At 37.8% G+C, this 10,066-nt stretch overlaps 1 protein-coding gene across 4 annotated transcripts in view; it reads right to left on the bottom strand.

Annotated features, from left to right (window-relative positions):
• Positions 1-7,829: 7,829 nt before the first annotated feature.
• Positions 7,830-10,066, bottom strand: part of SYNCRIP (synaptotagmin binding cytoplasmic RNA interacting protein) — a 27,153-nt gene continuing 24,916 nt past the window's right edge. For all 4 annotated transcript variants that reach the window (XM_061369751.1, XM_061369750.1, XM_061369753.1 and 1 more), the window contains exon 12: positions 7,830-10,066. This exon is cut by the window's right edge. The gene's annotated coding sequence lies outside the window, so the exon portion shown is untranslated.

Genomic DNA, 10,066 nt, shown 5'->3' on the forward strand with positions numbered 1-10,066 from the left:
CTGAAGATTCTGCCAAACCCTTTTCCCTGCCCCCCGAGTGCTGGCCTATTTAACAGAAAAATGATGTATTATTATATACTACTTCACCTCTAGCACCAGCATTAATGGTGTTTCTGTAGAAGTATATGATTCTTCCACAGGCCTATGAGCAGACATACCTTGGCAGGACAGAAAGCCACGGTCTCTCTTCCAGAGTAGTGAAGAACTGTTACTTGGGATTCCTCCAGATATTCTACAAATGCAGTTCCTGGTTATGTGCACACTTGCCACTTACATTTAGTTTTCCCTACAGTGACCTTTGGGGAGGGGAGAGTGCATGCTAAGGCAGGTAAGAGGACTCTGAGCTGTCTGGAAAAGGCACAAACTGTGAAACTGAGAAACGGGGAATATCTGGAAGACTTAGGCAGTTTCTGCAAAACTCCATTAAAGTTTTGCTTTGCTTTTTATTTTCTGTTTTATTTAACTAGTATTCTGCCTAGGAAAGACACTGGAACTAGTATGATGCGGTATTAACACTATTATTCTAAAGCTTCCTAAATCAGTTTGATTTGACTGGATAGCTTGCTACTACACAAGCTACTTGGCTTACATGTTTTTCTACAGAAGTACAAAAAACTCCCACTTTTAAATGCTAGGCATTAAGATTTCACTCTTCCACAGAAAGAGACATAAAGTCTATATTAATAAAAAGGCATTTAAATATTAAAATCAGATTACCATCTTGCATATCAAACTGTAAGAAATAACATTTTCTTCCCCTTCAGAAATTTTGAGTCCTTCAGTCTAATCCTGATTTTGGGGTATGTATGTCCAGTTTGTAGTACTCTCTCTCCCCCTCCGCCCCCAAAATTACAGGTGAAGATTATGGTCTGTGTGGTTTCAACAGATTCACATAAGATAGCATGTAACACAACACACAGAACTAGGGCATCTCAGATAAACCTCAACTTGGCATCAGTGCCATTCCAATCCAAGAGGGAAGATTATTTTTTTTTCTCCTTGAGAAAGCATATTTTGCTTCAGAACGTATCAAAATGGAAAAAGAATTCTCTAGTATCATCCACATTCCAAGTGGCTTATGTACAAGTCTCATCACCATTATTTATCTCGACAAGTAGGAAGTTCTGATCACCATTCTGCTTGCACATAAAAAAAACCCCACAAATCAAGTACTATGACCTATCACCATACCACAGTGTGTTCTCTATGTCCAGTGTGTTTCTGGGATCTGTTATGGTCAGGAAACTTGGAACACCAGTCAGACTCAATTCTGAAAAGCCCATGTATCTGGTGTTCTCCTGGACCACAATGGTGGGGAGCCATAGCCAAGCTCTTCATCTTCCCCTTTAGTTGTTTGTCAGGCCGGAAGGAAAAGTCAAGCTACCTACACAGTGATGATTCACTCTTCTTCCCAGAAGCCGAAGAGCAATAGTTAAAAGCCAGAAGAAGGGAACAAAATTGAAAACACCAATTATCTGGAGGAATGGTTTGCGCAGTGAGGAGACACGGAGTTAGTGCCTTCAGTCCAAGATGTCTTAGTTCAAAGCTGCCCACCTGAGTTTCACCAAGAACTCTTCAGAGTTCTCCATCAGATGCTGACTTCACATTCTACAGTCAGGAATGTTCCCATCTCCCATTGAGTCTTCAGAGATACGGCTCACCATGCTCACCTGCAGAGAAAATAACTTTTCCCCACTGAAAGCTGTCTATGAAAACAAATGCTATAAATATACTAGAATAAAATACAAGGCAGTACCTATGCCTGATCCTCTTAACTGTAATAACAACTGGCAAATTCAAATCCTGGCAAGCGTATTCTACCTTGCCACACTCCTTCAACTTTTTTACCTTATGACCCAATACAGGCTTTTGCATTTGACAGCCTTAGAATAAAATTCCTTTTGTTCACAAAGGAAGTGTACTTGCTCGTTATTAAGGCATGTAAGCTCTAGCCTAGACTTGAGGAAATGTTGAACATGATTCAAGTTAGCAACCTTCGTACCAGCTCTCAACATTTTCTTATCCCTCAAGGTCCCAGCTGTCCATTTCCAAGCACATACTGTTCATTGCAAGTACATTCACTTCTCAGCACATGAAGACCGCCTTCAGTGTAGAGTATGCCTATTTAGACTACTTGCACCACCAGCTCTTTAATGAAAAGTCCTAGCCTAATGCCAAGGAATGATTTGCCACTTATCTCTCCCAGGATGCTGGGCATGTAGTGCATTCCTTCCCAGACAAAAATCCCCACAACTCTGTACAAGAAGTTGGTGCACTTGGCAGCTATGTGGGCCCCATCCTGAATCTAAAATCTGCAATGGGGCTTCCAAGTTGGCACTGACTCACCCAGCTTTACAAACGAAACACTTATTATGACTTTTTTCCCCTGCATTAAGAGACACTCAAGACTTTACACGCAAGCTTTGCAATGAACATTGCATTGCCTTCAAGCACCACTCAGTTAAGGACTCATCATTAAAAGCAGTTTTTCTCAACTGTCCTACCTTTGGCACACCCTTTAAGGGATTATTAAAGGCAGTGAGTGGCAACATGTTATACCAGTAAAAAGATGAAAGAACTCACCTGTACTGAAAAGAAAGGGTCCATCTTTGGGACACATGTAATCAGGTATTCAAGACTGGCTCTTGCTTCCTTGGGGCTGAAATTATTTTAGTTCATCACTTCAAAACTGCAGGTTTAAAAACAGCAGCTCTAGGGTATCACCCCTCAGAACACAACATCTAAAATAGCAGCATGAGGCACAGTAACAGGAGGTTTATTTCCTCCACCATTTTTGTATTTTGCTGTGTTCAAAATCTCCACCCTTTACAGGGACACTTTCAGACAACTTTCTTCTGAAATTCTACCAAGATAAAGCGGCCCTAATGATTAAGACAGCCAGGACAAGATCTTCTTACCTTCTGAAACGTAAACCGAGGACCCTGTTTTTTCAACCTGATGTTTGTTGAATCTGGGCAAGATGCATCACATGACATTCCCTTCACATCACTCTGTGGCTGCTACATGGTGCTTGGCTTACAGTGTACCTACCTTTCGCAGGAAAAGGGTAGACTGATTAGTAGCAGGAAAGATCCTACAAAGCTGTAACACAGCTAAATAAAGTTATCTATGTTCTGGCTTCCCAGGTTGCTTCCCTGGCTATTCTGCCCCTAGCCCTAAGACTACAAGTTTGCAGGAATGTAGTTCAGGTATATTTAAGTGCCACCTTGTGCCTACAGGTAGATGATTTCTTTTCCCAACTGTTCCCTCACCTTACATTTTCTCAGAGAACAAACAAGAATATGCTTTCATAAAAACCTTCCCAAGTGAGGAATGCTTGTGATTCCATCACTCCTAGGTCAAACTTTTTAAATAAAGGCAAACACTCCTTAGTATTTCTCCGAGGAGGAACTTCCCTGGTTGTCAACACCACTTTAAAAAAGCAAAAAGTATTTACACAAGACCCTGTAGGTTTTCCTTTTCACAGGGATACTTTTTGCCCTTCAAGACGTCCAAGTTAAGACATGTCTGTGCTTTTTTAAACTGAACTTTAAACACGGTTCATTTGTGAAACCCAAGATCTCTTTACATCATTTTTAACATGCAACTGTGAGGCAGAAGTTCTGCGACTGGCCTTCATCTCACTTGCCCCATATCTAAGAATTCAATACCTATGACCTATTTAACCTACATGTCCTTAGTTGCATATTAACATCCTCTCCTAAATACCTTTAGGGAACAGGGAAGAGAGAGTGCTGTGTTGTGCTGACTTTTTTTCCCCAGTATATGCATTTTTGATAGATACAGGGATTCCAAGATAGATTACCTCTTTAACAGCGGGGCTTCTTTTCAGAGTCAAGTATGTCCCTTTATCTTTAAGCTGTGTGCAGAATTTGAACCTTAGATGTTCTCCTTCATGTATTAAAGGATAAAAAGGTTGCTTCTAAAGGACTGAAAAATTTAATAGATGCTTAAAACACAGTATGCATGACTGTCTCTTGTTCTTCCAGAGACTACAAAAATCAGAGTGGATCATAATCTACCTGCAGCTGTACTGGAGTTACTGTCCTTATTGCTTTTTACTAACTCCACAGTAAAACTACTGGAGCATTTTAGCATGCTTCAGTACTAAATAATCGGCTTTAGCACAGGCAAACACTGAAGGTAGTTTGAGCTAACCTCATCAAGATGTGACCACTACCTGATTTACCTCAATGTCATTTGTACCTATATGAGTACACCTTACTGCACCTTAAAGCACATTACAAACTGTATCCCAAAGCTTAGATGTCAACACTTTTTCACCATTCATCTGTATATTCCTCCTGGTTCAGTACTCAATAAAAGCAGTACTCTTTCTAAAGAATGTTACAATGAGGGCAACAAACTGTCATAAGAAAATATAATGAAAAACATAATGAAACAAGGCAACAAAAGAGGCATAATGAAACAAAGCAGCAAAGATCATTCAGCAACATGAGCCCAGCTTCCATTGTACTCACCGCTAAAGTTTAAAGCCAACTAAAGCTTGCAGTACCTTCAGGACTTCCTGAGACAGAACTTACAACATTCCCCCTGCCCTGCCCCGCCCCACTTGAAATTCAAGTCTATTCTTCCATTAGCACGAAGCCTGCAGCAGTTTTCAGTTGCAAATTCTGACACATTTATCAACAGACATGCTCTAGTTTTCTACAAAACACCCCACTAATTCAAAAGCAAGTGTAAGCTAACATACTTCTATGAAAGTGTAGGGAACATGAATAGAGGACTGCTTTACTAGACTAGTTAATGTTACATACTGGTCACTTCTTGGTGAAAATATTACTCACACACACACCAGTGATTGCCACTGGAGGTTTGTCTTCTGCTAAATAAAAAAAATTAAATGAAATAATAAAAAAAGTATTAATTTAAGCACACATACAAAGCTAAAAAAAAAAAAAAAACACCAAACCAAATGTGCAGAAAACTGCACTGGAAACAGGTTAGAACACTGGAAGCTTCTTAGAACAACTATTTGTAGTGAAAGAAAAAAACTGAACTATCCAAAGGAAGTCTCTGACCACACTCTGAAACAAGGAAATGGGAACAGTCCTTTAACAGCCACTTCAGCTTTTTCAGATGCAGGGACAAGGTATTTTTATCTGCCATCTCAAATGCTGTAATATTAAAGATAAAATCACCTTTCAACTATAATACATCTGCATTATGAAACATTATTATTTATTTCAGGCTAGCTCTCACTGCTGTTTTGTAATACAGGAGTTTCATTCTTAACTATGCTGAATTGCAGCTTAAGGAAAACCCTCATTTATTAAACAGGGCATCTATAAAATTGCCTGTGTTATCACAGAGGGAGCTTTTTAATCCCAAATTAGCTACATGTAATAATACAGTTTTTAAATAACCACTACTAGGAACAGAATTAGGTGCATTCTTCATCCTACTAGAGAGGAAAAAAAGAAAAATTCCCAGCTGAAAATGTCAGATGGCAGAACAATACTGAAACACTATACCTAGAACCAGGAACTCAGGACCTAATACATTTAGTTCCTGGCTTTCAATGACTGACTGAGTTAATGGAAAATCCCTTAAGCTACTACAATTGCTAACCCACCAGTTTAAAAGTATTTAAAAATTAATTATCTATGAAGCATTCTTGAGACTTTTAGATCAAACATATTTAACAGTGCTGGATTACACTGAACAGATTACACCCAACATTCACTTAGCACTGAAGTGGACATATTAAAATTGAAGAGTTACAACCCACAACCTCCCTAGTAACTGCAGATAGGGAATCAATTAAACAGCCACTGAAGTTGGGATTTTAGGTACTGAAAGTCATTTAAGTACTAAAATGTCTGGTTTTACTTACCATTATCTTCTGTGCAGTCAAATGGCATACGTTATTCTACTGGGTGTGTAGCAGAGCTAAGAATGCATTTCATAACTGCCTTAGTGCAAAGAAAATATGCATTAAGATTCAAATATCTTTTCTACATGTTAGTGACCAAAACAAGTAAAATGTGTCAAGCTAACTGTGCAAAGACTGTGAACTGTCACCATTAATGACCCAAACACATCCTTCTCAGACTAGAGGGAATTCAGTTTTCTGACATTGCAAGTTTTACCTAAGACTGTCAAAACCTAAGGGCTGACTTTGGAGCGGCCACTAACGTCCATGAACAAAACAACTCTTGGAACTATGATCTATCTTTGATTTAAACTTTAAAAATTCAAGCCATATTTAATGACTTATTACTTACATACCATCATACCATGACTGCATCTTCTAGACTGTACAGGTGCTTTTTTCTTTTCCTTTTTATTGAAAAAAAACAAAAACAACCCACCAAAAAAAACCAACACCAAACACACCACACCCACCCCCCCAAAACCAAAAGCTTTTACCAGGTACCTGGAAATCTGACCATCTAACACAACTCTCATAAAGACAGTTTTAACGTCACCCAACATTTCCAGCTGATCTCTGCTGTGCAACATCTACTCAACAACTGCCCATTTAAAAGTATGTCTCTTTGCAAAAAACTAGTAACCAGCTACATACAGGCAAGAAAAAGATGACAAGAGACAACTGCCCCTCTTGTCCAAATTCCAAGTAAGCTAACAAGATTGGGGTGGGTTTTTTGGGTTGGTTTTTTTCTTTTTTTTTTTTTTTTTAAAGTGCCACTAGGAGTATCTATTGTAACAGTTAAAGCAAAGGAGCACCAAAGAAAAGTCACTCTTTTATCCTGTGGACTTGAGAACACAAGTAAATGTAATTAAACATTTGTAAAGCATTGACTAGATGACTGTCACTATCAGTATCCCAGAAAAAGTTTAACATCAGAGCTTCCTTTATGTCCATTTGCACTAGATGCCTGTAAAGTAACACTGATTTATTCCTTCTCCCCCCGCTATCCCTGTTAAGGATCAAGGAATCTTCAGCTCAACTTCCTCTCCTGCTGCCACATACCATTTTTATCTGACAGAGTAAATGACAAAGTACAATCTGCCGTCTCCTCTGCCCAACTAATGCAACTAGCTACCCCCAGCCAAGAGATGTCATGTGCAGGAGTTAATTCAGGAAGACACTCACCAAAGACAGACTTTCATGTCCATCACAGCCTGTCTTTAAATTGGGATTCATAAGCTTTAGCCTGTGAACAAACTCAAGCTCCAACTCCACGTTGTAAAGAGCTCTGCCTCACTGCCTTCTTCAAAATATTGCTATTCCATTTAAAACAATTAACATTTCCCACCAAATTTTCATTAACAGAAGTGAGGGAGTAACAGTCTTAGTTTTGTAGAATGTATCGATTTGAATACACTTTTCACGGAAATGTCGTCTGTGTTTATGTCTCTCTGCCATTCAGTTTTATTTCTTACAATAAAAATTCTCCCCTCACTGGTGAGTGGAAGCACTGAAATAACTGTTAGGCTGAACACAAAAGTTAAGCCTCTGAAGAATTATCAAGGGCACATGAGAAGAAATTGCAGCCATACGTAACATTTCTATCCTGAAATATTAGGTTGGAAATCCTGCCTTCGGAAAAGGCTACGTCTGTTTTACACTATGTCATACCCTTTACCCCCAGGAAAGGAATTATTATACCTTATTTTAGATTCAAGGCAGTATTTACAACACAGAAAATCAGAAACTGGTCTCAGTATCTGTAATAACAGCCTTCCTCCAAAAGTAAAAACAAACTTGAGTTCCAAGTTGTAACAAATCTCCTCTTTAAATTATAAAAAAATAATAAAAATTACACAGTTGTATATCCTGTAGGAAACCCTTCAAGCAAAAATGAGTATTAAAACGAGCATTAATTTTAAAAGCTGTGTATTGGAGTGTTTATAAACCAGAAGTGTTAAGCAGCAGCAATTATTGACTTCTCATTAAATTCAACTGGACTTCAAATTTAGGAACAAATTACAAACCACTGTGGAGCTATGCTAGCTTAAACGAAAACCTTTGCAGGTGTTTCAGTAAAGCAAGCCTCCTATGAAAATAAACAGAGGCAGCATAATACATTAAGACAACATTGCCTTTAACACGCCAAAAACAACTGTGTATTTGATGTCCATTTGTCACCAAAGCACCCCATAGGAGATGCATTATTGCTGTAGAACATTTCAAGTTTACCAACACCCAGTGCAACCAAACTGAAGTTCTATATATGCACTTGCCCATTCTCACTAGTATTTCCACTTAGTAATGAAAGCTTTTCTTTACACAACCAGATTTAAAGCTTTGAAAATAACTTCCTTTTTTTGTTTGTTTTTTAGGGTTTTTTCCACACTAATAATCACCACATGCAATTTTGTTTTCTGATCATTTTGCTAAAAAACTGCACCAATATCAGAACAGTGCAAATCATATTTAATTTTAAAAGTTATAATGGCTTGAGTTCATAATTAGAGGGAACACTGTCAAGATCTTGATATTCTGCTCACTCACCATTGCTTGCATTCCATTAAAAATGCTTTCCTGTCAATTTTACCTTTTTCTTTTTTTAGCAAGCTTTTTAGAGTTGAAATTAAGGATGTGATCCACAATTTCAACACATGTGGCGCCTTAACAGCAATGTTTTTATGCAATTCCATCAACTGTTATAGTTCCATAAATACATTAGCCCCCTTCTCCCCACAACACATTTCCATGTTAAGTCATTAGCACTTGTGATCCCACAAATATTTTAAGTTTTCCAGCAATGGAGAGATTTCTAGGTTAGTAAATCTGAGGACTTCCCCTCTCCTACAACCCCCAATGCTTTCATTTTATAGCAAGTCCAAAATCAGTTTCCACATCTTGACAGTGTTCCTTATAAAACCGTATGACAGTAAAAGTGCCAGTAGGCATGGCAACCTCTTTAAAGGGATCATTTAAACTCCTTGGCACTGGGAATGCCAGCACCAAGGATTACATTGAAATTCAAGATTATACTTAAGGCTACAATTAGCAAACTTACTTCTGTAAGCCTAATGTTTTATCGCTAGATTTGAAAATTCAGAAGCTAATGCAACTGTGTATTTCAATGCTCAAAATTTGAGGAAAAAGGTTACTTCTCTTTAGCAAGGGCAGTATATCAAACTGGTAGCAAACGTCTCTTAAGCATTGGCTACTCATTCCACCATCAATTGCTTACTTTGTCTTAAAAGTTCAAAACTGGCAAGGCACATTTACATATTCCAATGAATATTTGACAATTTTAGATTACACTTCATGTCCCAGCTATCCCAGTAATTGACATACAACATACTAAAATGGTTTATTAAGATAACAAAAAAAAAAAAATCAATTAATGTGAAACATACAGGCTATTGGCAACCACTATTCTAAAAATTATGTAAATACAAGTAAACATACTGAAATGTGTGTGATTCTAAGTTTTTAACCAGAAGACCTCTACTAACACACATTTATATTAATGACACATAAAAAAAATAAAAACTTTATTACAAAAATAAGTTACACTCGCCTCCAGCTTACAGTATAAAACAATTTTATTTGCAGGAATGCAAAATGATTGTTTGCCATGAGCATTTTCAACATATGACATGTCTAATTTTGTTAAAATTTGCATTTACTGGGGGAACTGGTGTGTATAAAACCTTAATTAGGTATAAGCTTCAATTTTCATTGTGGTGCCTATGGGTATGTAGTATAACTGCAGTATCCCTTTGGGTAGGGGGTTAAGGGAAGCTCTTTATGCCAAGTCCAAAGAAAGACTTAATTTTTTCTATCTTTTACCTATACGAAGTTGGACTTGGCAAGGTTATTTTGTTTTTGCTTCGTCTTTTTTAAGGGTGGTTCAATAGAGGATGCTTCACCACTGAACACTCACTGTCATCAAGGTGCTTTAGAAAATTAAAAACATAGCACAAATGATTGTACTCTACTCTACTCTACAGGTTATCATGATCTGCGTAAGAGAAATGGAAAGCTGATCCACATGTTTTTACAGTGATCAGCAGTAAGAAATGCACTAATGAAAACATACCTTTTACCTAAAAAGCTAAACTACAGCCATATGCTATTCTATGATTTATGAAAAACTTC

The sequence above is a fragment of the Neopsephotus bourkii genome, unplaced genomic scaffold (assembly GCF_033783945.1).
Source record: "Neopsephotus bourkii isolate Nb327-2 ecotype Australia unplaced genomic scaffold, CSIRO-AGI_Nbou_v1 NB_1511, whole genome shotgun sequence".
Classification (NCBI taxonomy): domain Eukaryota; kingdom Metazoa; phylum Chordata; class Aves; order Psittaciformes; family Psittacidae; genus Neopsephotus; species Neopsephotus bourkii.